The sequence below is a fragment of the Emydura macquarii genome, unplaced genomic scaffold (assembly GCF_026122565.2).
Source record: "Emydura macquarii macquarii isolate MOO-44397 ecotype Brisbane River unplaced genomic scaffold, CSIRO-AGI_Emac_v2 contig_2768, whole genome shotgun sequence".
Lineage (NCBI taxonomy): Eukaryota > Metazoa > Chordata > Testudines > Chelidae > Emydura > Emydura macquarii.
This window is the reverse complement of record NW_027132905.1, coordinates 29,992,294-30,020,186: the sequence shown is the minus strand read 5'-3', so window position 1 is coordinate 30,020,186 and position 27,893 is coordinate 29,992,294. Positions and strand designations below refer to the sequence as shown.

The following is a 27,893-nucleotide window of genomic DNA, read 5'->3' as shown; positions in this document are numbered from 1 at the left end:
GGCCAGCATAAATGCTGCCTCTTCCAGCAGGGCAGATGCTGCAAAGAGTATGGAGGCTCCAGTCCAGTCCAGTCCAGTCCAGAGTTACTAGGCAGAAGACACCAGCAGGAGAAGGCTGCCAAACCCTCTGAGGATGAAGTGGGGCCAGCTGAAAGAGACAAATGGCAACCCAGCTCCAGGAATGCCTGGTAAGGAGCAGGACAATAATTGCTTGAGCTACCCATGCTTCAGGAGGAGGGGCTAGGACTCTGCTTCATCCTACATGGAGAGAGAGAGAGACTGAGAAGAAAACACTGAGGGGATAGGGAACAGAGCTTAAAGGGCAGGCTTTGGAGGAACAGTGAGTCAGATACACCTTTTATTTCATTTGGGACTTTTGCTTATGAATCCTCTTGTAGGAAGTTTTGTAATAAACAAGCCACAAGAAGGGTATTATTGGGTCAAGTGCCAAGAGTGCCTGATGTCAAGTTATTGGCTTCTTGAAGGAAGGGAGTGTGTGCTACACCACACTAACTCAGCAGGGCAGGCTACAGGGCAGGCATGTCCTACGAGACCACACTGATCTATTAGCCAATTCTGAATAACAAATTATACTGAATTTAAATGCTCTTCTTATGGTTTCTCTGATCACATTCAGACAATTGTCATTTCCTGCACTGAGCCCCAAATCACTAGCGTCTTATTTAAACTGTATCTTGCATCCTCAGCCTTTGCAGAGGTTAAGTATATTCAGTTATGGCTATTAGGGCTTGTTTACAATGCTTTGGATGCATACATTACATTTGTCTATGCTGAGTTCATTTGGATTAAGGACTGGTGTGAACTGGATTAACTAATGCAACTATATCGACCCAGGTATGATGCTGGTATCCAAACCAGTAACTTCAGAGGAAGCTACATAAAACTGGGACTGGAGATAACTCTGAGAAGAGCAGAAGCATTAGTACTGTTCACTTAGATCATTAATTTAGATGTTGATAATTTTGCTTTCCCAAAATTCCAAGGTAAATGAGAAAAAGTGTCTTGGAGAATTTCTCAGATCACCAATCAGAGATGAGCAAATTAGCCTTCTGCAGTCTCTGCTGGGTGAAAAGGCATTTCAGCAAAACCTTTGGAATGTGATAATCTTTCTCTGCACAGAATCAGTGCCTTGTTTCAAAATGGCTCATTGTCAGTCATAAGTTTACACAAAGCTCCTCTTCCCACTTTACAAAGGCAGGCGAATTTCATGTATACACCTGTATGGCTGTTGAATATTTGTTAGGCAAAAATGCAATCATGCAGGATGTGTGTGTTTCTCAGCAGACTGTACCGTATTACATACCAATAGAAACCTCTGGCCATGCATTCCTTTACAGATGTATTAGTTTTTCTGGCAAGGCTGGAATAAATCTGTCTCACAGTCTGCTTTGGATGCATAAGACTGGTGGCAGGAAAAAGCGTGCAGCCCATGGGATGATGAAAAATGTTGCTCTTGGGCTGCTGGCCTAAGATGCCAAATGGAGTATAACCCGTAGCATAGGGTGTGCCTTGCCTTCTGGGAGGCTGTCTTACTTTTGGAGCAGCAATGATCTTACACTTGGTATTTGCATCGGATCGCTCTGACTCTGAGCTGAGGGGTGCATGTCAGTGGAGAGGATTGCTGCTGGTAGGGGTGAAGTGCTGTGCTCCAAAGCTGCTTCAGGGAGTCTGTAGGAGAGAGGAGCTGTGCCAGATCTTCCTGTTCTTGATGATCATTGTCTGAAGGCAGGGAAAACAATGCTTGAGAAGCGGCATGTGTGCAGGTAGCCCTGAGGAGTGACTTAATAGTAGCTTCTGGCAGAAGTGGCAGAGGCAGCCCCAGCCAGAGCTTAGTGGCAGTGCAGGGGCTTTTACCTGGCTGTTTAAATGTTGCTTGCGTTTTGTTTTGTTTTTTTCCCCCTATCACCTTGGGGGGCTGCTGCTTATCCTCAGGCTGAGTAGAGGACCTGGAAGAGCGAGCAGTCCCTTCCCAACAAGGACCTGACCAGAAGCAGATGAGTTCTACCCTGGAGAACTGAATACACAAAGGTCCTAGATTTTTTTTCCTTTGGTCATCTGGCACCAGAGCTAGATGGGAGATCAACATGGTGCCATGTGATTCCAAACTCTGCAGAGGGCCCAGTCACTGTATTTTGCTGCCAGATTAAATCAAGTGCTCTAGACAGGCTGTGAAAGGAATGTTCCCAGGTACATACATATTTTTAGAAAGGGAATTAAAAGGCAGGGGCACAGGATGACCTGCCAGTCTGGACAGAGAAGCAGAACAATGCTGGCGGGCTCTGCTGTGATCAGAACGTTCCCTGTCCCTGGGACTCATAAGGTACTTCAGCCCCATCATCCCAAAGCGAGACTGGAGACTGAAACCAACATTGTGGGTCTCTTTGGACCTCCTTGTGAGAGGGAAGTTGAAGAAGTGGGAATGGATAGAAACAAAAGCTCGTGCCTGAACCGTTCACATTCTTCTGATCCTGTTAATAAACCATCTTGGAATAAATGCCTTAGATTTCCTATCAAATAAAAATGCCTTTGGGAGGAGCTGTGCAGAGAACCAAAGGAGTAGATTAAACAACTGAGCTTGCTAAAGGAGGGATGAGCCAGAGAAGGTCAGATGATAACAAGAAAGTAGGGAAACAACTACTTGGGTGGGACAAGCAGTAGAGCATTTGGTACTGCCAATGGAGAGCTGATCATTTTAGTGGCAGCCCTATTGACAGAGGGAGAGAGCAGAGCCACTGATTACCAGTGACTCCTGACAAGTCCAGGGATCTAAAAGAGGATGCAGCTGCCAAATAAAGCTAAGACGCTCAAAGGAAGAATGATGACCAGTGGAAAGGTGTCATCCAGTGCAGAGGATATGTACCTAAATATGGGTAGCCCCGTAGTCCTCTATTTTGGTTGGCCTGCCTGTGATCCCATATTTGCACAATGGCCTTGTTGGCGCAAGCCCTTGAGCAGTGCATGCACTGGTTGCACCCCAGTTCAAGAAAAGGCTCTTTGTGAGAGCAATGAAAGCTAAACTTTAGGAGTAGTCTCTCCAACAGGGCATTGTAGATCTCAAGCCCTTGCAGGCCTGCACACTCCCTTACTTGAAAGTAAAAAGGGGGCAGGCTGCAGGGTGAAGAATGGGCATGTCTGCAGAAACCTGGATTTAGTGCATTCCTCATTGTACAAATGAGGCACTTAGCAACTTCTCAGGTCTTCCTAGGCAGGAAAAACTTGGCAGTTCCCAGCAGTGCCCTCCAGAATGCAGGATCAGGTTCCCCATGTGTTCCCTGGCCTGGCTCATCCCCTTTTACCTTAAGCTTATACACCCAGCACTGCATACTAGTGCTGTGAAGCCGGGCATGTGGCCCCAGAGAAAACCTTCCATGTTATTAATATCATTCCCTGATCTCACTTACCCATCGCCAGAGCTAATTCAGCTGTGACTGAGTGGGATGAATTTCCTTTTGGGGGGTGTGTGTATAGAGGAGGAAGAGAGCTAATTTTTATTTTTAATATTTACATTAAAGATGTGCCAGGCAATGACCAAACCCTGAAGTCTGACAGTTCAGTGAGAGAATACGGGGACCATTTACTGGTCAGCAGGTATCCTAGACTGTTTCACCGTTCTCTGGCCCTTTCCTGAGAAACAAAAGAACATTGATGTGCTGGCTTCTTGGAGTAGGAATATGACACTGGCTGGTGGTTATGGGGTCTGTTTCTAAAAGCTGCTCATATTAATTGTGAAAATAAAGGTATCTTTCATACTTAAGGTGAGCAGTGCCTGGTGCGTGATACATGCCTTTCAGCAATGCAAAAATCACCTGTAGTGCTCCATGATGTTCATACAGTATGTATTTAGCTTGGGTGTGAGATGAGTCCCTTTCAGTTCCAAATGATTGGTCGGGGGAAATAAAGTTGATTTTCAAACTGCCACAGAGCCTCATGCATATAGAGCCACAGATACCCTTTGAGAAAGCAAAGCAGTGTGCTTGTGCAGCTCAGACTTGGGTGTGAAAGCTCCTGGAAGGAGCCAGGCAATGGCTGTGACTGTTGCAGTACTGAGAAATTTTAGCCATAAGTCCTCTTGCCTCATCTACAAAGTACTTCTCATGAGAGACCAAGGCAAAGCCACGACTGGGTGGGTGGCCTGGGAATATGGGTTTGGCATTTGATGCCTGAGGGTGTAGTTTCCAATCCCACCCTAGTTCTAGTAGTGGATGGGAAAGGTGTGGCACCCATATGTTGTTGTGTGTGGTTTGTTTTTTTTTTGTTTGGGGGGCGGGGTAAATACAACTTGATTCCTCATTTACAAATTCCATTCACTGCAGAAGAAAGGGCAGCCCCTGCATCTGTCTTGGTTTAGATTCAGGAGGCTGCAGGTTCAGCTGATGACAAATGTGGGCAAATAAAGGTGTCCCTGTGATGCATAAAGAGAGTGTGACTGTGTTCTTACAGATGCCAGCAAGAGTTTGCATTGTTGGGGAAAACATGGTGCCCTTCAAAGGCTGAAATGTTAGCTCCTGGCTGATAAACCGAAAGCCATCCATTGGCTGGTGCAAGGATGTGGTTTGTCTTCTCTGTGGAACAATCTGGGCCATGGTCTGAAAGTGATGTTCCAATGTGTATTTGGAGCAAATTTCTCAAGCTTAATAGGCAAATTCCTTCCCATGAAAGAGAGAGAGAGACAGACAGTTTTGAGATAAATGTTTGCAGAGTTTACAAAACATTTCCCAGCAGAGAAATCAAGGGACTTTGTGTTGTGGCAGGAAAATTACCCTAGCTCTAAATTTTTGAGAATTCTCTGTTTATACTTTTTTTCCATTCAGAGAGAGTTTTTTGCCATGTGGAATCATCTCACAAGTTTAAAGCTAGGATGATTTTCTCCCTTCCCCCACCCCTCCCATCATCTCTACAAGGTCTTGTCCCAGGTTAGAACCTGGGACCGTTCATATACAGCAGATATCATACCTTAGTGGGATCATGCCACTCACTTATCACTGCTTTTTCCCCCTTTTGAGAGGATTTTGTATAATAGGCCTGAGGAATTATCCTGGAAATTTAAATCCAGGCCTTCAACCTATGTGATGGCTTGTCTGTGATTGAAACTCAGGATCTCACAAGCTTTAAGCAAGAATTATGACCCTAGAATAACACTTTTTTTTTTTGGTGGTCTTTGTGAAGGCATCTTGAAAGAGACAAAGCCAAGACAACTGAGTGTCTTTTGATATCTAGGTATGATTTTCACTAGGGTTTGGTACGTTCTGGGTTCAAATCCCAAACAGGCCGGTGCAGAGGTTAGGAGAATTACTATAACTTCACATTTTTGAGAATTCTTTGGCAACTTGCCTTGGAAAGGGGCAAACCAAAGGGAAAGAAGTGGCTTGTGCTGTCAGTGGTCTGCTTGTCACCTCTGGTTCATGAAGTCCTGGGTCCAAATCCTCAAACTGTCACAAAGGAGCAACTTGCAGCAAGGGAGATCTAGGTTAGACACTAGACATTTTTTCTAATTATATGGATAGCCAAGCATTGGAACAGGTTACTTAGGGAGGTTGTGCAATCCTTGTCATGGGAGGCTTTTAAGAATGGGTTGGACAAAGACATCTCAGGGATGGTCTAAGTGTATGCCTCAGTGCAGCAGGCTGGAATAGATGCCCTCTTGAAATCCCTTCCAGCCGCACAGTTCTATGATTCTGTGACATCAGCAAAAACTATCCTCTTGTTGCAATAGCAGAGGAGAGGAAAAAGACCCCCATTCTACACAAAACTCCTTGCAGATGCATCATGTTCTGATTCTGGCATGGTAATGAATATGACAAGAAGTAGTTCAAAACATGGGGAGTTGAACCAGAAGGATCACCTAGAAGGCTTTATAGTCCCCACAAACTGCTTTAGTTGGAAAAGGTCACAATATCTAATAGACGGCTTCCTAGGTTCCAGCTCAAAATTACAACCTGGCAGAAGAGTTTTTGCCCCACAAAAGGTCAGTTAAAATGATTTTCAATTTTTTAATCCTGCTTTATATGTGTGTATATATAAACTTTATTTTATGGTTTATAAGCTAACTATCTAGGCTATTTAAATATTTTAGAATTAATTAAAATAGTATTATAGCCTGGCCGCTTGCATGAGTGAGATAAAGTATTGCATAAGAATCCAGCAGATACAATACCCTCAATAATTACAGCCAATTACACTCTCTTATAGCACACTAAATGAACCCAGCACCGTACAGCAGAGGTGATATGTTGTGAAAATAGATTTAATCACTAAATAGCTTATATTCTATTGGTCATGAGAAAATGGGTACAATGCAACATTAAAAGTTGGTGCAATATAGAACTCACGCAGAACGTGTTGTGGTCTTTATAGATGGACTGGTTTGTGAAACAAGTGTGCTTGTAATATATTTGAAGGAGAAGTGTGATATAGTCCTCTGAAAGTAAGCATGTTCCAGGGAAGCAGCAAGTGCTCTGGTAATGAACGCTGTTCTATTTAAATCAGTGCTGAAATTCGGAAAGGAAAGGAAAGGAAGTGGAGGTGCTCTTGTAATGTTTCAAGGTAGGTACAACCCAAAGAGCAGAGCACAAGGAATCTGCAATAAAAAATCCCCACCAAACAGGCCCATCAGCCCTTTGAAGGAACTGTTTCATCATTGTATCTTACCTCTTGTTTTCTTTCCTTCTAGTTCATTACTTTTTTTTGTTTTTGTTTTAAATTCGTGCTTAGAGGACTCTAAGAAATTTGGGGTTAAATGTTGATGAATATGAGCTTCACTAATGTACATACTGTGTGTTTTGCCTGTGCAATGGACACAATTTTCTGGAAATCTAGTCATTCCTTTTTCTTTACTTCACATTAGAAGTAGCACAGGAACCCAGCATCTGATCAGTTGATCTAAAAGCATAAAGAATGCTAGCAGGCCCTAGTTACTCCTGTTTAAAGATGAAATAGAAAGCTTTTTTTTCCTCCCCTCAGAAAGATCCCTTCCCTCCCCCTGCCCCCCCAAAACACACACTATTTAAGATGCCAAAAGAGTAACAGGGTATTTGTTTAGACTGAAAACTGGCAAACTATTTAAAAACCAAAATTAACTGGCTGTGCTACCATCTAGTGGTGATTTAAAATATAGCCAGCGGTAAATAGATGGGTTTATGTTGGTTGGGTGTGTGAACTAACCCAGTTGTCCTTGCTGAGAAGCAGGCTCCATGGCTATGCTTTTCCTGACCTGATGTCAGATAGACAAGCTGGCTGAGATAATATATTTTACTGTACCTGCTGCTTTTGGTGAGAGAGACACGTTTTTGAGCTAAACAGAGCTCTTCAGGTCTGGGAAACGGGGTAGGAACTACTCAGATGCACTCAGGGCTAGATTTGTAAAGATGCAGTTAGGTGCTTTTGAAAAATCACACTAGGTGCCTAACTCCTATTGGTTTGAAGGGGAGTTAGGTGCTTTGGCACTTCTGACAATTCCAGTCGGTGCCTATCTGGGGTCTTCAGGCCCGTAACAATCTCTCCTTCATTCCCTGCACTGAGACAAAGACATAAAGGGATTTACTGTGTTCAGTCCCTGCATAGTGCTGATCTCTCAGCCCATTAACTTCAATGGCTGTGGAGGCGTCTCAGCCCCTCGCAGCGTCAGGCCCACGAAACTGTCACAGAGCTGAAGGGTCCAATTGGGGGACCCGGTAACAGAAGCACCACTGAGCCCCGCCCCTAGCCGCTGTCAGCATTTCAGATTGGAACAGGCTGCAAGGGCCTGCAACAGTCCTGAGACTTGCATGCGCTCCAGGTAAGAGAGCATAGGAGGGTGTACAGACCCATCGTACCATGGGCACTAAGGGGTTAACTAACAGGTTGGCCATCTCCTCAGTTGTGTCTAATTGCTGGGCCAGCAACAACTGGGAGATAAGAAGCTGCAGCTCAGCGGAGAGGGGAGGGTGCCAGAGACCCAGGGTACAGAGAGGTGCTTCCCTTGGCAGCAGTCTCGCAGGAAGTCAGGGTCCCTCCCTCATGGGAGAATCAGAGACTGAGTTTGCAAAGGGCCTATGCCAGATGGGAGGTGGAGGGCAGCAAGGGATTTTGGGGAGTTGGTCCCAGCTGCTTAATGCAGGGTGCTGCGGCTAGAATCCAGAAGGGGGACTGGGTTCCTGTGTCAGCCCCCGGCAAAGGGGATAGTAAATCCCTGATGAGCAAAGATGTCAGGATTCTGCAGGGGCCTGAAATTATTGACCCTTACATTAGTAGCTAAACAATACTAATGATCAGGTTCTTTATCGCCCTGGAAAGGGACAGACTATACATGACCCACTGCAGTCATAACAAGAATCTCCTCCAGCACAGAGCTGAATGACTATTGGTGGGATGGGGGAAACTGAGGCAGAGTTGCTGAGACACCATGCACAGCCACAAGAGTGTAGGCTGGCAAAGCTATGCCTGGACTGGGCAGCTTTTCTGTTTTATAGGTCAGATGTTGTGTTATGCACCCTTAGAGTTTGCCAACCTCAAATGCTCCAAAATCATGGGACTGGTTTAAAAATAGGGCTTCTGATTTTAGGTTTTAATCAACGAACACTGATAAAACACCCCTGACACAAAAATAAATAAATAAAAATTAGTGCTGATCCAATAAACGCTGGAAATGGTTAGTCAATTTGGGTTGACTTCATCCCTTTCCCAGTGCTGTTTGCTTATAGAGGTGACGTCCCTGCCTTGACTTGTAGCTAAGGTCTTGTCTACATTGAGGAGTAATGCTGACCACAGGGATGTTACTGCTAAAGTGCACTAACGTCTTGCATGGTAAGTGGTCTGTGTAGATCCTGCTGGTGTGCACTAAAAGTTTCTTAGTGCACTTTAACATAGTACTGTTTTGTGTATCTACGAAGCAAGACCCCCACCCCATCCCTCTCAATTTTTGAACATCTACATGGAACTCAAATTGCTTAAAAAAACAAACCCTGAAAAAGAGAAGCCCTACTTAAATTTTATCTTGTGGGGATCTTACTTTTATTTTTTAAAGTAAAAACCTAGTTTCTCACATAATCCTGGGACTCCAGGAGATGGAGCTTTAAGAAAAGCACCAGATAAAGTGAGTCACAATAGAAGTGGAAGAGTTGACAAGACTGGGAGGGTTGCCAATTTTGGGTGGACGTATTCCTGGAGGTTTCAACATGACATGATCTTTAATTAAAGATTAACCTTAACAATCCTGGAGGGTTGGCCACCCTACACTGGAGTTCAGATAATAAAAGATAATATCAGTGGCACATAGTTTTTAACCAAAAATTCTGTCAGGCCTCCTGCTAGCTGGAAAGGCTGAGGGCTGGATTTCCCCAGCCAGCCAGAATTTAATGAAGATGCTAGATGTCTTTGAGCTGGCAGCTTCCTGGAAAGTCTACAAATTCCCCCACAAGTGCCTCCTGATCCAGATGATCTAGACAAATTTCCCCAGGCAGGGGAGGCATGAAGTGTCACTGATACCCATAGCCTTCCCACCCCAAGCAGCTTCACAAATCTCTCTCCTCTTCTCCTGCAAGAAGTACACAAGACTGGAGATGAAAAAGTTGGGTGATTGGGGGGGAGGGAGGGAACGGGTTGAGAGAACGGGGGTGGAATTGGGCGAGTTACCAATTGGATTTTTTTTCTTTCATCAATCATCTAGGACTGCACCGTAATTTTCCAAAAATTTCCATCAGACACTCACTGCCCTCTTTGTAAGATCGATGTTGCCAACTCTTCCAGTTCCTTTGTGACTCTCACCTTATCTGGTGGTTTTCTTAAAGCCCCAGCTCATGGAGTCCCAAGATTATGTGAGAAACTAGGTTTTTAATTACCATGCAACATGTTAGTGCACTTTAGCCGTAACACCCCTGTGGTCTGCATTATTGCTTGGTGTAGACAAGTCCTTAAATACAAGCCAGGGACAGCCATAAGGGGAACCAGTCAGGAATGAGAACCCACTGTAGCAGGCAATGCACACAGACCGCATGAAGCCTTGGCCATGACAAGACTAAGGACTGGATGGAGAGTGACTTTTGGATTAGTAAACAAAAGTATTTAAACCAGATGCCTGCATTTAAAGAGTTATGCTCAGGGTAAAGACACATATCACGTTGCCTGTGTCATCTGCTCAATATAGAATACTTACAATGCATGGCTAATGAGAGCACTGCAGACCAAGAGTGATTTGTGGAAATTACTCTGAATTTAGAATGATGAATAAATTTGAGAAAATTATAAAATGTTTGTAGAGAATCCATAAGCAGAAAATAACCCTCCCCCCCCCCCACCACACACACAAATGATTCACTGTAGATTAGTTGGCCAGCCCTGTTTATAAGTTTCCAATTGTCTGAAAAACTTTCTGAAGAACAAGGAGGGACATCACTTAAGCAGTTTGAACCTCAGCTTCTTCCTTTGTAAAATGGGGATGATCTATTGAGCAATATTTTGGGGGGACTGTGTGCTTTTACTCAATGTTTGCAAAGGGTTTTGAGTTCTATTATTAGCAGGGTGAAGTGTAAGAATAGGAATAAACTGCAGAATATAAGGATATGTTAGCAATTAAGGAAAGGAGGAAAGGACTAAAGAATCGGGATAGTAAACAATAACTGAATGTATTATTTTTGATTAAACAGTAGACTTTGAGGCAAGAAATTATAGATGCAGGACTTGGAGCCATACACTGCACAGCACATACCAGTGTTGTGTGCGCTGGTCTGGATCCTACTCTAAGGATGTGGATCTGTAATCCTAGATGCTCCTCAGTAGGTCACCAGCAGCGGCGATCAACCTGGGGTCTTTGAAGCATGAGCTTCTACTGGGACATGGCTCTCTAAATTCAAAAGCTGTAACAATCATAAATCTGTATGTGATCCAGCCACTAGAGGGAGACAGCCATGCTGTGTAAGCGTGGTTACCGGAAGATAAGGGTAGTGTTTGTATCAGCTTTGCTAGACTAGCAGTCAGGTGCCATGCTAGGTCACTGGCACAGACAGTACAAGCGAGACATGTAAGGCCAGGTTCCACAGGGAAGCACGTAAGGAAGCACAAGTCCTTCAAGTTAAAGAAAGCCCATCAGGATGGTTGTTGCCCATAACATTACAGCTTCAACAAATATCAAAACAGAAGCTTGTTCCTAAGCATGTATAACATACCAACAAGAAATACTGCAAAGATAACATGCAACAGGTGTGGAAACAAGGAGTTAATATAACAAGGGAGCCAAAGACCTGTTTTTCCCCTAAGGACATGGGTCACTTAAATACATCCACTGGCACAAAATTGTAGCATGTTTTCTAGAAAATAACAGAACATAAGGCAAAAAAAGTAAAGCTGTAAAAGACAATTAAACCACCACAAACATACCTGCAACCACTGTTTTCGGACACCCCCATAAAAACACATCCATCGCTTGGACTTTACATCAACTAAACTCCATGCCAAGTTGAAGGACCGGAGGGCTTGCATTAAATCCAAGAGATGGCAAAGACCTATGAAATCATCCAGCAGTCTCCCTGGCAATGTGGCTTTGTTCCCTGTTGTGCACAGAATCAGAGTGTGTGTTTGGGTTCTAAAATGGTTTTCTCCTCTAGCTGCATCATTTGCTACACTGAATATTGTGTTTAACAACACTGGGTCATTGATCATTTGATCTCTGTCAGGGAGGTAATCGCTTCATGGAAGTCTGTGTTGAAACATATATGTCTAATTTCTCTATTTATTTGCTGCTTTCATAAGTGGTGCTTTCAGGTGTTTTAAATAAAAAATCAAAATCTTTTAGTTGACTGGAATCTCCAGAGATAGCAAAGCTGTTTATTTCAGATCTCTCACTGTGGCCCATCCCTTTTTAAAAATGTGAGTGTTGGTAAAAAGTGCCGGACTACTAGCCCAGGAGACTGGAAATCTCTCCTCTATTAGAATATGCACAACACAAGCTATAGCAATACAAGCTTCCCTGCCTGCATTGTCCCACCTGCATACCTCACTCTTGACTTGCAGGTCCCTCTTGCAATGAGTGAGAAGGTAAGTTCAGTTACCAAGGCCTATTCAGTCCTTGGCCTTTCTGCTGAAACTGATAACAGAAGTAATTAGATTCATCCGTGGTTTTGATGATGTAGAAACTTTTCTACTAGGAACTGAATCCACCAACACATTTCACATTTATTTTAGATCTAAGTTTTGCATTTTATAACTTTCTTCAGGGCTTGATTATCTTTTGAATGGAAACATGATTGCTCCAGTTTGTAGGATCTACATTTTTTTCCCCCTTAAGTCTTTGCATTTCTCAATATAGTGCTCAAAAGTCACCCACATTTCTGGGTTTTGTTTTCTTGATTTATTTGAACCTATTATACAAACTGCCATGTGGTTTTAGACTATCAAGACCAGAACCCTTGCATTCTACAATTCTGCAGTCATGAGTTTTTTGCTGCAGAAGTCACCTCTTGCTACAGATTGGGCTCTAGTATCTCAGCTACTGTTAAACCAAAAGTTTCTAGTCTTCATGCTGGCACAGAAAACTCAAACCTGACCCAAGCATCAGCTGATGTGGTGTTTGTTTATTTGCATGCTTGTTTTTGTGTTACAGTGACACCGAGAGGCTCCATCAGGGCTGTGCTGGAGATCAGGGCTCTGTTGTGCCAGGTGCACTCATAGTCCTCTACCCAAAGAGCTTACAGTCTAAGTATACAAGACAGACAAAAAGTAGGAGGGTAAATGTCTTATTGAGCCTTCAGACAGCCCGAAACAGTAGTTCAGAGGGGTGTGAACTGGCCCATTCACCCCCACGGCTGTAAACACTGAAACATAAAGCTGACAGTTTTAAATGCCAACACTCACTATTTTGCTGCTGCCCATGTTAGCACAATAGTCAATTAATATGCGTGTCCCGGAGTTCCAAACTTGCCTATTCCTCCTCCTGGCCAAAAGCCTCAACTGTCTCTTACCCAGCTGTCAATCATCCAGCAGCTCTGACAGCTTCTGTACTGCCTGGCCAGCCCAAACATATGTGGCATGCTGAAAAGGTGAGAACAGCATAAAATAAATGGAATCTGAAAATAAATCACATTGGGGCCGCTGTACTAATTGCAGTGTTAATTTTCTTAGTTAATTAGAAACCTCTCTTTTTATGTTGATCTGAAGCTGTCCTAGAATTTCCCACAGATTGCTGCAGAAACCAGGAACTTTGCTTTTAGATCTCCCCAGAGCATACAGGGCCTTCAAACTAAGGGTGGAAATGACAACATTAAAAGATGATTGACCAAAAATCTTAAGAAAGCCTCCCATCTTGCAAGCTCTTGCTAGATTGCAGTGGTCTTGGTCTCTCTCTCTCTCTCTCTCTCTCTCTCTCTCTCTCTCTCTCTTTTTTTTAAAAACAGTTGGCAGGGACTTGTTTGGCATTAAAGTTATTTCATCAGTGTCGTAACAAACTGCTTGGTGGAAAAAATGTTGGTGGTTCCAGGTGAAGCAAGATCCACGCAAACTCAGTGCTGTTTCTGTTTTAGGGGGTGGAGAAAAAGGGCCACAAACAGAATTTGTTGGACTGAAAAAGCAGAGCTTTTCCCCACAAATACAAGGTGCAATATCAGAGAGGCATGGCTTTGTTTTTACTTGGATCAGAAAGCTGTCTTCATGGGAGCAAAAATCTAAACAAATAGAATTTAAAAACATATCCATATCTACAATAGTAGGTGGTGACCTGACTTGAGTCTACTATCGATAATGTTGTTGTGAAAGACCTGGAATGTAGACTACACAGCCATGTAACATGATAGCAGAGATTTTAATATATCTAGAGCTTTCTCATCATTCTAGATACCTATTTTCTATTTAGATATCAAAACAATATTGATTCTAAAGTCAGTCACTGGGCTTTTTTAGTAACTTTGCTATTGTGTATTATGCTATGGACTTGTTTTATAATAGCTGTTTGCTTTAATTGTTCTTCTTTAGATACTCATTTTGATATTTTCTTTTATTGGGGTAGTATTATTTCCTTGTGTCTGTTTCATGTCATTGACCAGAAAGGGGTATATTTATGTTTTATAAATGAGAATGTAATTTTACAGGGTTAACTAGGAGTCTTTCTTCACTGTCAATCTTAAGCTTGGTTGTGATTTTTCAAATATTATGAATAAAGAAGCAGCATCACTTCTTTAGTAAATAAAAACTGATTCTTCAATCTCATCCCAAACAGTGAAACTGAAAATCTAAGGGAGACTGATAGGATTTCATCTTCTATTCTGCCAAAGCAAGGATAGTAATTAGTGATTGAAGGAATATACATGTTTTTTCAATATATGATCATTGTGCATGCACTATTTAGAAAAACAACATAGATAATGAAGAAGCCCAATATCTAAGAAATATATTAAAAATGGCCAAATCATCAGGGCAGTGAGAATATAGGTGAAATCTATCTTTTTCTTGAAAGAAAAAATTGGAAACTTACCCTTTCAGTAGCCAATAGCACAAACTTTTAATTCCTAATGTCTAGGAGAGGTTTACATCACACCATTCAGAAAATACAGCTGATCAGGAATAAAGAGAAGCTACCAGGAAGGTTATGGGGAGAAAAAAGAATCAGAAAGCAAGTGGCAGACAAAGCTAAGGAGTGGACAGGTGTATGTGATGTGGTGGGCTGCCCCTGAGAGTGACTGCTGATTGGCTGGAGTTTAGAGGGAGCCAGGTTAAGAAGCTAAAACATGCCCCAACTGTGAGTCAGTTACCAGCCAGCTCTTTTTAAGCAAGCACATTTATTCTTAAGGTAAAAACATTAGAGAAATTCTATTAAAACAATAAAAGAAACTATACACATGCTAATAAGCGCATCAGAGATCACTCTAACTCCAGCAAGGGCTCTGGCAGGTGAACAGTCCTTCAAAGCCCGCCAAGAGTTTTTCCTGTGGTTACAAGTTCATTACCCCTTTAGCACAGAACAAGCAGCCTTGTTAATCTGTGGGTCATTGCTTTATACCCTTTGGGTCTTTGATCTGTCCCCAGGGAACAGGTGGTCAGCAGACAAAAGGTCCCCTTCTCAGGGTGAAGATATAAAAGGCTGAGTTTTTGCATAACCAACTGAACTTTAAAAGTTCACATTGTTTCAACTAGTCTGTTGAAGCTCATCACTTGGCCCCATTAGCCATGTTTCCACTTTAGAAGCATTACATGCAATTCCACAATAACACACAGCCATTTGCATTTTTAATACAATGAACTCCTAGGATACTTGAGCTTAATTCAGTAAGGTTTGTCGAAGATATTGCAGGAAATTGTCATCTGTTACAAAGCACTGCGATTCTTTTGTACCAGCAACAACCCTAGTGTAGACTCATTTATACAGGCAAAAAGTACTCTTGCCAGTATAGATTATTAGTTCAGGAACTGGTATAAGATATACAGGCAATAGAGTATTTTTACATACTTCAGCTGCATCCCCCCGAGGAGGGTTTGCCAGTGTAGCTATACTAGTACAGCTATGCTGGAAAACCCTTTCTTGTGTAGACAAGGCCTATGTCAGCCTGAGAAACCTGGGTCAGAGAAAAGCTCTTTCTGGCTTTGGAAAATTTAATTGGCTTGAGAGCCTGATTTAAACTGAGACCTGCTCCATTTACAAAAGACTTAGTTTAACTGGGAGTTTAGTCTTGGTAGAGGCTGGATTTAGTCTGGGATGGTTTAGTTCAGCTGGGGAAGGTAGGCTTAGGCCTGGTCTACACTACAGAGTTTTGTTGACAAAAGTCAGCTTTTGCTGACAAAACAGTGGAAGCGTACACATTGAAATGCTCCTCCCACCGATGTAATTCCCGTTATGCTGACATAATAAAACCACCTCAATGAGAGGTGTAAGGCCTATGTCAGTGTAGTTAGGGCTATGCAGTATCAGTGTAGACACTGCATTCTTTACATCAGCTGCTGGCTGTCATTTTTGTCAATTTCACAGCTCTGTTGGAGCCATGAAATTGACAAGGAAGTCAGGAAAACCAGTTGCCCCTCCATTCCCCCCCGCTCCCATGAAAACCTGGGTGGCTGAGAGCTGGGGCAAGAAGCCTGGGCGGCTGGATCCTGCTCCTGGTAGGGAACAGGGAGGTGAGGGGATGAGGTGGCAGCCCGCCCGGAGCCTGTGGAGCAGCTGGGCTCCTGGCAGGGAGCTGCTAGTGGAGTTGAGAGACTGGGTTCTCTGCTCCCCACACTGCCCCTCTTAGGTCGGTGGAAGTGCTCCTGCTGAGGACATGCACCACCGAGTCAAGGAGGGTAGTGTGGACACCAGCCACTGCAGTGGCTATAAGTTGACCTAACGTAGGTCGACTTATCTCTATAGTGTAGACAAAGCCTTAGACAGAGGCTCATGCCATGCTGAAAAGACTTTCGTAGAAGACTATGGTTGGGAGGCACCTCAGGAATTATCTAGTCCAACCCCCTGCTCAAAGCAGGACCAGGCCCAACTAAATCATCCCAGCCAGGGCTTTTTGAAGATGGGCCTTAAAAATCAAGAAAGATGGAGATTCCACCACCTCCCTAGGTAACCCATTCCAGTGCTTCACCACCCTCCTAGTGAAAAAGTTTTTCTTAATATCCAACCTAGACCTTCCCCACTGCAACTTGAGACCATTGCTCTTTATTCTGTCATCTGCCACTATTGAGGACAGCCTAGCTCCATCCTCTTTGGAGCCCCCTTCAGATAGTTGAAGGCTGCTATCAAATCCCCCCTCACTCTTCTCTTCTGCAGACTAAATAAGCCCAGTTCCCTCAGCCTCTCCTCATAAGTCATGTGCTCCAGCCCCCTAATCATTTTTGTTGCCCACCACTGGACTCTCTCCAATTTGTCCACATCCTTCCTGTAGGGGGGGGCCCCAAAACTGGACACAATATTCCAGATGAATTCACCAGTGCTGAATAGAGGGGAATAATCACTTCCCTTGATCTGCTGGCAATGCTCCTACTAATGCAGCCCAATATGACATTAGCTTTCTTGGCAATAAGGGCACACTGTTGACTTATGTCCAGCTTCTTGTCCACTGTAACTCCCAGGTCCTTTAATGCAGAACTGCTGCCTAGCCACTCGGTCCCCAATCTGTAGCACTGCATGGGATTCTTCCGTCCTAAGTGCAGGACTCTGCACTTGTCCTTACTGAACCTCATCAGATTTCTTTTGGCCCAACCCTCCAATTTGTCTAGGTCATTCTGTCTCCTATCTCTACCCTCCAGTGTATTTACCACTCCCCCCAGCTTAGTGTCATCTGCAAACTTGCTGTGAGTGCAATCCACTCCATCCTCCAGATCATTAATGAAGATGTTGAACAAAACCAGTCCCAGGACCAACCCCTGGGACACTTTGCTTGATACTGGCTGCCAACTAGACATCAAGCCATTGATCACTGCCCATTGAGCTCGATGATCTAGCTAGCTTTTAATCCATCTCACAGACCATTTATTTAACTCATACTTCTTTAACTTGCTGACAAGAATACTGTGGGAGATGATATCAAAAGCTTTGCTAAAGTCAAGATATATCATGTCCCCTGCTTTCCTCACATCCACAGAGCCAGTTATCTTATCATAGAAGGCAATTAGGTTGGTTAGGCATGACTTGCCCTTGGTGAATCTATGCTGACTGTTCCTGATCACTTTCCTCTCCTCCAAGTGCTTCAAAAAACATATATAGGAGGCAACATATATGTATCCATATGTATATGTTGCCTCCTATATATGTTGCCAATATTTGCTGTATTATTTCTACCAACTGCATCTGAGGAAGTGAGCTGAAGCCCACGAAAGCTTATGCCTGCTGAAATTAAATGTGTTAGTCTTTAAGGTGCTACAGAACTCTCGTTGTTTTTGCTGTATACAGACTAACACGGTTACCCCTTTGGAACTCTTTTAAACCTAAGTTACTTCAATTTCTACAGGAGCTAAAATTAAAAGGTATATTCTTCTAATGCTTCCGAGTCTTTCTCTTGGCCTCTTTCCCCTTCACAGTTCTTGTGTCTACAACCCACAGTTCACCTGTGTCAGGCTGCTGAGCAGAATTCTACTGAAAATAATTATGGGAGTAAACTCCCCAAATGGTCTCCATTTTGTGCACATGCAAAACTTGTGCACACTCTTTTGTGCATTTTTCCATAATGCACCTTGCTACCTACCATCAGTGAGAGCATATTTTGTGACAGCGAGAAATTTTGTTTTCCCTAGTAATTTGCTTTCTTCTAGTATCCATGTCTGCCAATCCTAATGTGGGGATTCTCTCCCCAGACAGACTGGAGAGCAAAATCAGACCAATTGTTGTTCAGCATGGGACTAACTTTCTTCTTCTTGGATCTATGCTATGATGGAAGTGTATCAAAGCTGGAAATATTAATACATGTCTTAGATACTGAATTTATATCTCTAATGAGCACATGGAACATTTGAAGAGAACCATGAAGCTATTCCAGATAAGATGGCAAGCTAAATAACACACTGTGTTCAAATTTGGGTATGGACTGAAATTTCAGACATAGGTACTAGGGAACAAACAGGTAAGAGAAAATATCTGTCTTTTGTCCACTTATCTGTGTCTGCCAAACCTACAGTACAATTTAACCTGTAGTGAATGTGTGTCCCAGGAAGGGAATGTTTTCTGAATACAGTGCCTCATAAGAAGCATGACTTTTTAGCCTGCGATCTGGGTGACTGTGCTGTAATGGATTTTGAAGGAGTTATACCTTTTTTGGCTTTGTGAGTCTCTGTGATGCCTGCTATAAGGCATTCAGTGATAGATATTTTCAAGGCTTCCTTCGCTTTGATTGCCATATGGCAGAGAACAGAAAGATGGGTTTCAGGGTGGAATTTATGCTTTTGGCGTAAGTTTTGATTCCTCTTTGAACATCAAGCATGTGCCTGCTTCCTTTGCCTTTGGATGTTTAACATCTGGCCACAAGACGGTAGGATGATACCCTCCCACCTAGAGGAAAAAGCTTTCTGCTGAGAAGCAAAGACTACATCAACCCTTAAAATCATGCTGTCCTCTTTATGGAAGAGGCAGAGATGGTCTCTGGATAGAGCCACTAGTTCTGTATTCTTCCAGTAGCAGTGATCACAGAGGTTACATCAGTGTAAAGGGAACTGCACTCAGGATGTTGAATGATGAGTTGAATAGGGCTCTGAGGACCAAGCTAAGGTTCCAGATGAGTTGGTTTTGACTGATATTAGACACTGCTTTTAGGACTCTCTTGACCAGCAAATTAGATGTGAACTCTGGGAACTGGTCTCTAGCCCAGATGATGATATACTGGGGAGAGACTAAGAAACATTTGATTTTTTTGGTGTGATTTGCTTATTTGAGTGGCATTGGCTGAATTTTAGCTATATCCTTGAGTAGGATCTACTTGCTGTGTCTTTTCTGTAGGTCAGCGGATTTTCAGGGACTCTTCTGGGTTAACTTTTACGCTCAGCTTCCAAGTTGCTAGATAGTGTCTTCCTGGCTCTGGGTGCAAGTTGACTCAGTTCACCTAGTCAAGGTAGATCTCTCATGCCTCACCCCATTATTTCCCCTTACACTTGAGCAATCAAGTGGTGAAAAACCCATCGCCTCCTTGGCCCGGGGGGGTCCCAGGAGAAGCACACTGGCTTTTCCCTTGATTTCCTGGTTAAGGGTGTGTTGGGAGAAAATGGGTGGGCTTTGTTCCCTGTCATAAAAAAAAAAAAAAAAAAAAGGCCACTGCTGCCTGCCCAGAGCCAAACCCAAATTCTCCAAAACCCAAACTTGTCCTCAGTGTTTTGGGCCAGGGGGACAGAAGGAATTCCCAGCCTGCCTCTAAACAGAAGAGATCCAAGAACACTAAAAATAGCAGGCTTGATCCTAGCTCTTTATCTTCTACATTACTTCATCAGAGGAGGACTTCAGCCAGGTCCTAGCACTGTGGGGCCAGAGTATGCTGTTGTAGGCGAGGTAACGGTTAGGGACAGGTTCGCGCATGCTGCCGTTAGAAGGAGGGTCAGCTATTGGCTATTGGCTCATTGGTGACTCCCTACATGCCAGGAGTTAGGCGGTTTTGTTTGGGGTTTGTGCCACACCACCATGCAGAGAGGTGGAGAAAACTGAACTGTGGTGTGGGGGAAGGGGCAGACCTTTATCAATCCCCCTTTCCATATCTATTAACACAATATGGGGCTGGGGAAGGACTGATGGGAAGGTGAGAGCTACTACTTTCTATGCCCCAGTAGTTGCCTGGCCATATCCACAAAGGATGTTGTGGAATCTGCCAGCCTCCTGCAGCCATGGAAGATGATTCTCTGCATATTGCCAGCGTGTGGTATATATTGACTCTTTGGATCCAGGTGGGTGATGTACAAGTCCATGTAATTGGAGTCTCACTGAACGCTACATGTTTTTGGGTCTAGTCTATGATGTTCTCCTGCATGGTCTCCACAGAGTCCCCTGCCCCATAGCATTCCATGCGATGAGCATCTGCATCAGGGATCCTGGTGGAATGTGTGCTGTGATCCTGAGTCCTGGGGGACAGGGTTGTCCAGGGGAGGGGTTCCAGGTGATAAGTGTGGAGGACAATGTATGCGGGGGTGGATGAGGCTGGAGGTTGCATTTCTTGGCTAGGGAAGTAGCAGATGGCTCCACTGGTTTTTGTATGTGTCACTGCACTCTTATGTGAGGACACCTGGGACCCCGTTGAAGAAAAAGGACTTTGTCTGCTGGATTCCCCAGCTGTCAAGGTCCCCACTGGAAGGTGGGATGACCCAGGTGCTGTGGCTGCCCTCTACAGCTCAGTCAGCAGCAAGCTCCAATGGGAACATAAGTGAACCGCTGCTTTTGCAGCTAGAGCAATGCGCAAGAACGAGGACAGGTAGGGTGGGGAGGGGAAGTTGGAGGAATTGGGCTAGGCAGTAGTTCTAGCACTGTGTGAGAATGAGGCTAGGCAGGAGCCTTTCAATGACGCTTGCCTCTCCCTACATGGTGAGGATCATTTGTTATTTATGTTAGAGCAGCGCCTAGAGGCCAGGGCATTCTAAAAACATACAGCAAAGAGATGGTCCCTGTCCCATGCACATGCTGTGCACTGGTGGTCTCTATGGTGATTGATATACTAGCTTCTCCTTGCCTGTTCATTGCTGTGGTGCCCAGGGTCCCACAGATGGTGCATATGGGGCTGCCCTCATCTGTGGGGCTAGCCCAGGGGCTGATGCCCTCTGGCTTGATGTCCCCTGAAGCCCAGCCAAGCTTGCTGCCAGCGTTGTGGCTCTGTCCTGCAGGTCTCCATTTTTTTCCTGTAACGTTTCCAAGTTGCCAGCTGGAGCCACGGACTGCACTGCAGAGGGTCTGTGTCTGCCCCTCCTTCCCCATCCCCAGCTGCTCTGGGGCTGCACAGATGTTCTGGATCTGTTGGCCCAGCAGCAGGTTCCAATGGGGGCAGGTTACCTCCAGGAGGAGAGAAAGTCCAGCATGATCTGTGAAACTGAGATTTCTCCTGCTCCCTTCTGCCCACTGGGCAACTGCACTGTTCACTCTGGTCCCTATCCCTGAGTCTAGCTCACTACCTGGCCTTTGCCCAGCTCCACTGCCTGCCATGCAGTCACAGCAGCAGGCACCCTGCCCCATATCCCCCCAGTGATGTTTTGGGGTTCATCCAGGCCAGCAAGGGGTTAGTCTGGCTTGTGTCTGTGCAGCTTTGGTTCAGAGCAGCCTGCCAGCAGTTCACAAATCTCATCCATGCTTTGCCCAACCTGGTTACTCCTTGCTGGCTGACCTTGGTGCCCTGCCAAAATGGCCCCCAAATTGTCCTATTGTGGGGACCAGTCCCTCTCAGTGGACCCTCACGGAAAAAATATTGGCCTCTTTGCCTCCACAGAGACAGTATAACACCCCAAACAGTCAGCTCGCTGGAAGCAAGCCCTTTCCTGATCTTACACAGCACTGATGAAAGCCAAATAAGTTTATCAACAAAAAAGCCTCGATTAAATGATCCTGAGTGAAAGAGAGAAAGATAGAGATGGTTACAAGCAAATCCAAGTGAAAACACACATTTAAAAGACCAAAATTATTCTAGCAAGATGCAATCTTTGTTCAAGATTGTTTGTCTCCCCCCAGTCATCTTTCCAGTTTTTCGCTGGCCAGCCTGGCCAGGACCCTTCACAGAAATCAAATCGCTTTGTTTCTTTGTCCCCTTAAAGTGAAAGATAAAGATGGAGTCGCTTGCTGTCCCCTATATTCCCAAAGGACTTGTCTTTGTCCTAAAAGTCAGGAAGGCTCTTGGGGATTCACTCTCCGGTGCCTCTCTGGGGTGCAGGAGCCATGGTAATTCCTGAGTTCAGTCTCAGGATAACTTCTGCTGATTTAGCTCAATGACTTTGTTTACAGCTTCTATGTAAATTTCAGTAAACTCACATTCCTTTGTCGAGGACAAACCTGTTTGTCACTTTGACCTAGGTGAGACCATCTGGTCTCAACCAGGTTCTAGTAAAGTTACACAGAGCGGATGTGTAATTTCCCCTGTGACGTTGTTATGTACATTTCACAGTGCTATTACTGACCAGTGTGTCAGTCAGTTTTCGAATGACACTGCCTGAAGTGTGTTTTGTTCAATTATGACTGCAGCAGTGGATAGGGGATGAACACAGGGGAGTGGAGGGTCACCACCTCCCACTCCAAGATGCTGAATGCTCCCATTTGCGCAGAGCTGGTTACCATATGCAAATGATTGCTTGGCATGGGGCCATACAGGGCTGTTTGCTGGGTGGGTTTGCATATCTGGGTCTGAAAATCCCACCTCCCCTTAGGAGTTCCCTGCTGCCTCTGTCTCGGTCTGCAGCATGTCCCCAAACCATCAGGAGCTCAGTTAATCCCAAGGGGGGCTGCTGGGTGCTGAACACTTCTGAAAATCTGACCCATTGAGTGTCCAGGAGGCCACACAGATGCATCTGCTGTTTGCATGGACTGACGTGCAGACAGAGGTGATTGACTGAGTTACTGCATTTTGTAACTCCTGCCACAGTACAGGCCATACAGCATTGCCATTCTGACCTCGGACAGGACAGCTGGGTGTGGCACAGGCGGACAATGACCATCTGAAACTATGATTCTCATGGCACATGACTGGTGAGTGCTGGAGGGGATTGGCCCATGGACTAAGGCATCTGTGCATGATAGCATTGTGATCAGCAGGCAGTACGGTTGAGAGTCAGGAACATGCTTAGATCCTTTGCTATATATTATAAACTAGACACAATGTGTTTCCCCCCCACCTGTATTTTCAAAGCCTGGACGTCCTGGACTAACAAGCTCTTTGGGTTATGCACTCTGTGTTTACTCAGTGTGAGAGCACTGACATTCCCAACTTCCTTCTCTGCTGTAGTCCACTGGCCTCATAGTGATGCTCATCCGCACAACTCCTGGCTATGCTATTGACTCACCTGCACTACTCTCCAGCTAGCATATCCCCGTATTGCAGAGGAGAAACTGAGACACACAGTGGTTAGGTGATTTGGCCAGCACCACAAAACAAGTCAGCTGGGTATAGAACTGGAGCCAAATAGAGCAGTTGGAAACAATTCTTTGTTATTAGTTTAAAGCAAGAAAAAGCAGCAGAATAAATCCACATGGGTGGGGGGACATAAAAATGTGAAATTTTTCATTCTGGCTTTGAGTGGGGGTGGTTGGATGTGTGGGTCAGGAGGCATTGCTTTCCAGCTCCTCCTCCTACTCAAAGTAATGGCAAATTAAAACACGGGCCATGAGGAGGACTGGGGTGACAAGACTGGAAGTTGCTTTTGGAAATGTCCTGGATCTCCTGGGATCTTCCCTCTTTAATTGCTCCTGCTGCTCTCAGAACGCCTTGCAGCTAGACCGCGTTGGGTGAGCATTCCCAGGGCTGACGGCACACTTACAATTAGCAAGGAGGAAAGATTGGGGGGCAAAGAAGCTCTCTGGTCAGAATCTGACTAGAGAAAGCGAAACTCCTCCTATCTTTGGAAACCAGGTTTGGAAACCTAGAGGAAAGAGGATGGTAGACAAAACCAGAGAGGAGACAAAATCAGCCAGCTTCCTCAAACTATTGCTTCTTCAAAGGGAAGAACCCCACCTCCATGGACTGGGCAGGGGACAAATCCTGCAAGGTGGCAAGTATCCTCAGTTCCACTGACTTCAGGCACTGAGCATCTCTCAGGATGAGGCCCTAAATGCCTGGGGAAGAGGGGATTTCCTGGCCTCTGATGGTGAAGCATTAATTTGTCTTCACTAATTAGAAGTTTAAGAAGCAGAACTGTGTGAACTAAATTCTTCCAGGAAAGGAGAGGAGAGTGTGACATGGCAATGATGGGTGCCCCAGATTTATTAGCATTCAGCCAAGCTCTCTAACTTTGTAGAAAACCCACATCCTTATCAGACAGTGAGAGGGCTATGTGTATGCCAAGGGAGGTTATGGACCAGTTGGTGCACGGGAGTTTCCTGAATTTGACATGCTCACAGTATATGGACTGGTCAGGGCTACCCTTGAAGCACTTGCATGGGGAAGAGACAGGTGAAGTTCAAAGAACATTTGATGCTATGGTGTTCCATGAAGTGCGGACGTTTGCTGCTTTCCTTGAAAGCAAGGGCGAGCCCTAGTTTGCAGCCTGCTGCTTGCAGAGCATGTTCCCATACAGGATGCTCAGTAGCAGGCATTGTTGTGCACCACGCAACCCAGTGCCAGCAAACCCTAACTGGGTCACTACTCTTCAACGGCCTGGATCTTCAGGGGCAGTAGTCACCAGCATGAGGTCTGCAGAGTCATGCCCTTAATTACAATTTAACAAGAGAGAGGATGGCTGTCACACTGTTTGCTTGTAATCTTTGGGTCAAATCCTCCTATTGCATAACTTCACTGACTTCAGCGGAGTTCTGCCAGAAGAGAATTTGGCCCATACTCACTTTCTTTTTATGGATCTAAAATAATGAGACTTTCCCCATGATCAGCGTTTCTTGTTGCTGTCAGAGATGGTATCGGGGGAGATTGGGAAGTGAAAGGAAAGCTTTGTCAATAAGTTATAAAGAAATCACAAAAGGAAAGTGAAACAGGTGAATTCTTGAAAAGCTGAACCCAGGAGTGAGTGTTGTTCCTGCGGAGGAGTGAAGGGCTGGGACCTTTATGTGCCAGTTACTCTGTGTTCCCTTAGGCCATATTTCCCAAGTCTTGTAGCAATCAGGGGTGGTGGTAACATAATTCCCAGAAAGGTGGAGAACTGTGCCTGCTTGGGTCAGGAACCAGGGCCTGCAGCTCCGCCTGCCCAGTCATGAGGCAGCCAATGAGTGCAGCTGGTCACACCAGAACCACCTGGCTGGCTAAGGCAGTCAGGTGCCTTGGTCTTAAGCCCAGCAGCTGCAGAGGATCAGTGGTTGCTCAATGCACAAGTCTGTGGACTCTTTGCCCCCCTGTGCTCACCTCACTCCAAGCTCTGCTCCAGCCTAGACTCTGCTCTGCACCCAGCTTTGTTCCAGTCCTGTCCCAGCCTTACTCCTGAACCAGCCTGAGCCTTCCCTGATACAGGGTAATCCAGTTCTGACCCTTGGCTCTGATGACTGGCTCCCACTCTGTCTCAACCCTTGGGTCTGGCATTTGGACTCTGACATTGGGTCTGACCTTCAGTGCTGATCCCTGGCTCTGGCTCTGCCTCTGCCTCAACCCTGGGCTCTGACATTTAGTCTCTGACCATTAGGGATGACCATCTGTGATCTGCTCTCTTGACTGTCTGAGCAGCCCCTAAAGGGCAGGGATTATTCATGGGAACAGAGGTCGAGCTCTGTGGGCATGGATCCCAACAAGAACAACGTATCTCTATCTGAAATGGTTGGTGCCATACTGAAGCAGCCCTGCAAGCATGAGCCAAACCACCTGCCACCACAAACCTGATCCCCAAGAACTGAAGATTCCACTGTTGGATAACTTCCATGAGATCAAGGATGGCCTGGCATACCTGGCCTGGACAATTTCATCAAATTATGCATCATGATTGTCTGATGGAGTGCCACCAAGCACGGTCTCCCATGCCCCTCAGTCACCTTGGACTTGCAGGAAAATGATAGTTGCATGAGGCATTTGGTAACTGGAGAGGCAACTGACCTGGACTTATAAGAGTCACATAAGCACTGGTCCCTGTCTTCACAGAAATATTGAGTTCCCTACCAGAAAAGAACCCAGGAAAACATCTTAATTTAGCCACAATCTTGGCCTTCCTTGAACTGGCTTAACCCACTAAAAATTTACCATCTTCAGTACTAATCCTGGACTCGATGATTTTTAGCTAAAAATCACAGCAACAAGGCTGGAGAAAATTGTAGTCAAGAGACTAAATGAGGACCAGCCGGAGTTATGAAGCCATGAGCACTTGCTGCTAATGCAAACACAGTGAAAGATGTAATGGTCCCTACCCAGAGGAACAGTAGCAATAGATACAGAAAATGCATCGAGCAGGGTAGAGTGAGAACTAAAGGGTAATGTCTGTCAACTTGGCTTTGGTCCCCAAAACCATATAACTCTCCTCTGGCAACAATACAATAAACTCAACAATCTTTGATCTCTCAGGAGGCATAATTCTAAAGCCATGGTATCCTACCTTCTCCAAGCACTTTCTACAGAACCTTTTTTATTATTTGTATTACAGTATTGTCTAGAGGAGCCATGGTGTTAGGTGCTACACACACACCACACACACACACACACCACACATACGCGCACACACAGAGCGCGTGCGCGAGCCTGCCTCGAAGAGCCTGCAATCTAAATAGACAAGACAAGTGCTGGGGGATGTGGGGAAGAGGCAGAGAGAGATGCAGTGACCTGCCCATTGTCACACGACTAGTTGGTAGTATCAGTCCAGTCCAGTAGCCCGCACTGCCTCCTATTTGCTCTTATTTCCCATATTTCTAAACAGCCCATGTATAAAGGACATACACAATCAGCAACACTACGCAGGCTAATTCCTTACCAGCCGATGACATGTTAATCCAACTACAAGAACTTGCTAGCTTTGTTCATGGTACCAGCTGATTTTAGTAATCTGTGGCTACAAAATTCAGATCTTCTCTTTGCCAGACCTTCATATGTGGTGTTCCTCTTGAAATCAAAGGGAGTACCAAGCTCTGAGGGCTCGCAGGATGGGCTGGCTAATGTTGCTTAAAATCAATCACTGACTTTGGTCCTCAACAGGTCTTCCCAGAAAAGTTTGTACTTTAAAGAGCCTCACGGTCCATGAAATATTTAGGACAATAAGAAAGCAAAAAGGCTAGAAGCACTACATGGAATACACAACAGATAGCAGAAACATTGATTAGGTGTTAATGAATAGAACAGTTCCCTCTTAAAGTTAAGGAGTAGGACAAATATTGGGGGAAAATATATTGCCTTTTTATTAGTCTTCTTTCAGACTTCACCATGTTCCTTATACATTTTTTTCTTTAAAAAGCTAGATGCATCGAGCCAATTGTATGTACTAAGAAACAGGCTAGAGCACTAATTTCTTAAGCATTTGAAGCAAGTTTGCAAAATACGAAGCTGGAAATAAAACTGAGTGTCAAAAGAAAGAGGACTGTAATACTCCCAATTATTAGTTTTATTTCTGGCTAGCACGAGCTGCTGCTGGTTGGTGTAGTAAGGAATCTGTACTGCAGGGTTTAGTCCACACAGAAAAGTAGTAGCAATGCCCTGCAGCTTTCTTCAGGGGATCTCAAATGCTTTACTGATGTTATTAACCACTTTTTCCAGATGGGGGAAGAGAGAGGTTAAGAGACTTGTCCAAGATCATTCTGCACATCAGTGACAGAGACAGAGATGACCCCATAACTCTTGATGGCCTGTTCCCAGCTCCACCCACTAAATCACATTGTTTCTCTGTCTTACAGTCTCACGAATAAAGCTACTTACAATTTT

At 44.7% G+C, this 27,893-nt stretch overlaps 1 long non-coding RNA gene across 1 annotated transcript; it reads left to right on the top strand.

Moving 5' to 3' along the window:
- LOC137165547 (uncharacterized) lies at nt 1–27,893 on the top strand. Its single transcript, XR_010923418.1, has 2 exons — nt 1–188; nt 27,729–27,893. It is a non-coding gene; the product is annotated as an uncharacterized lncRNA (long non-coding RNA).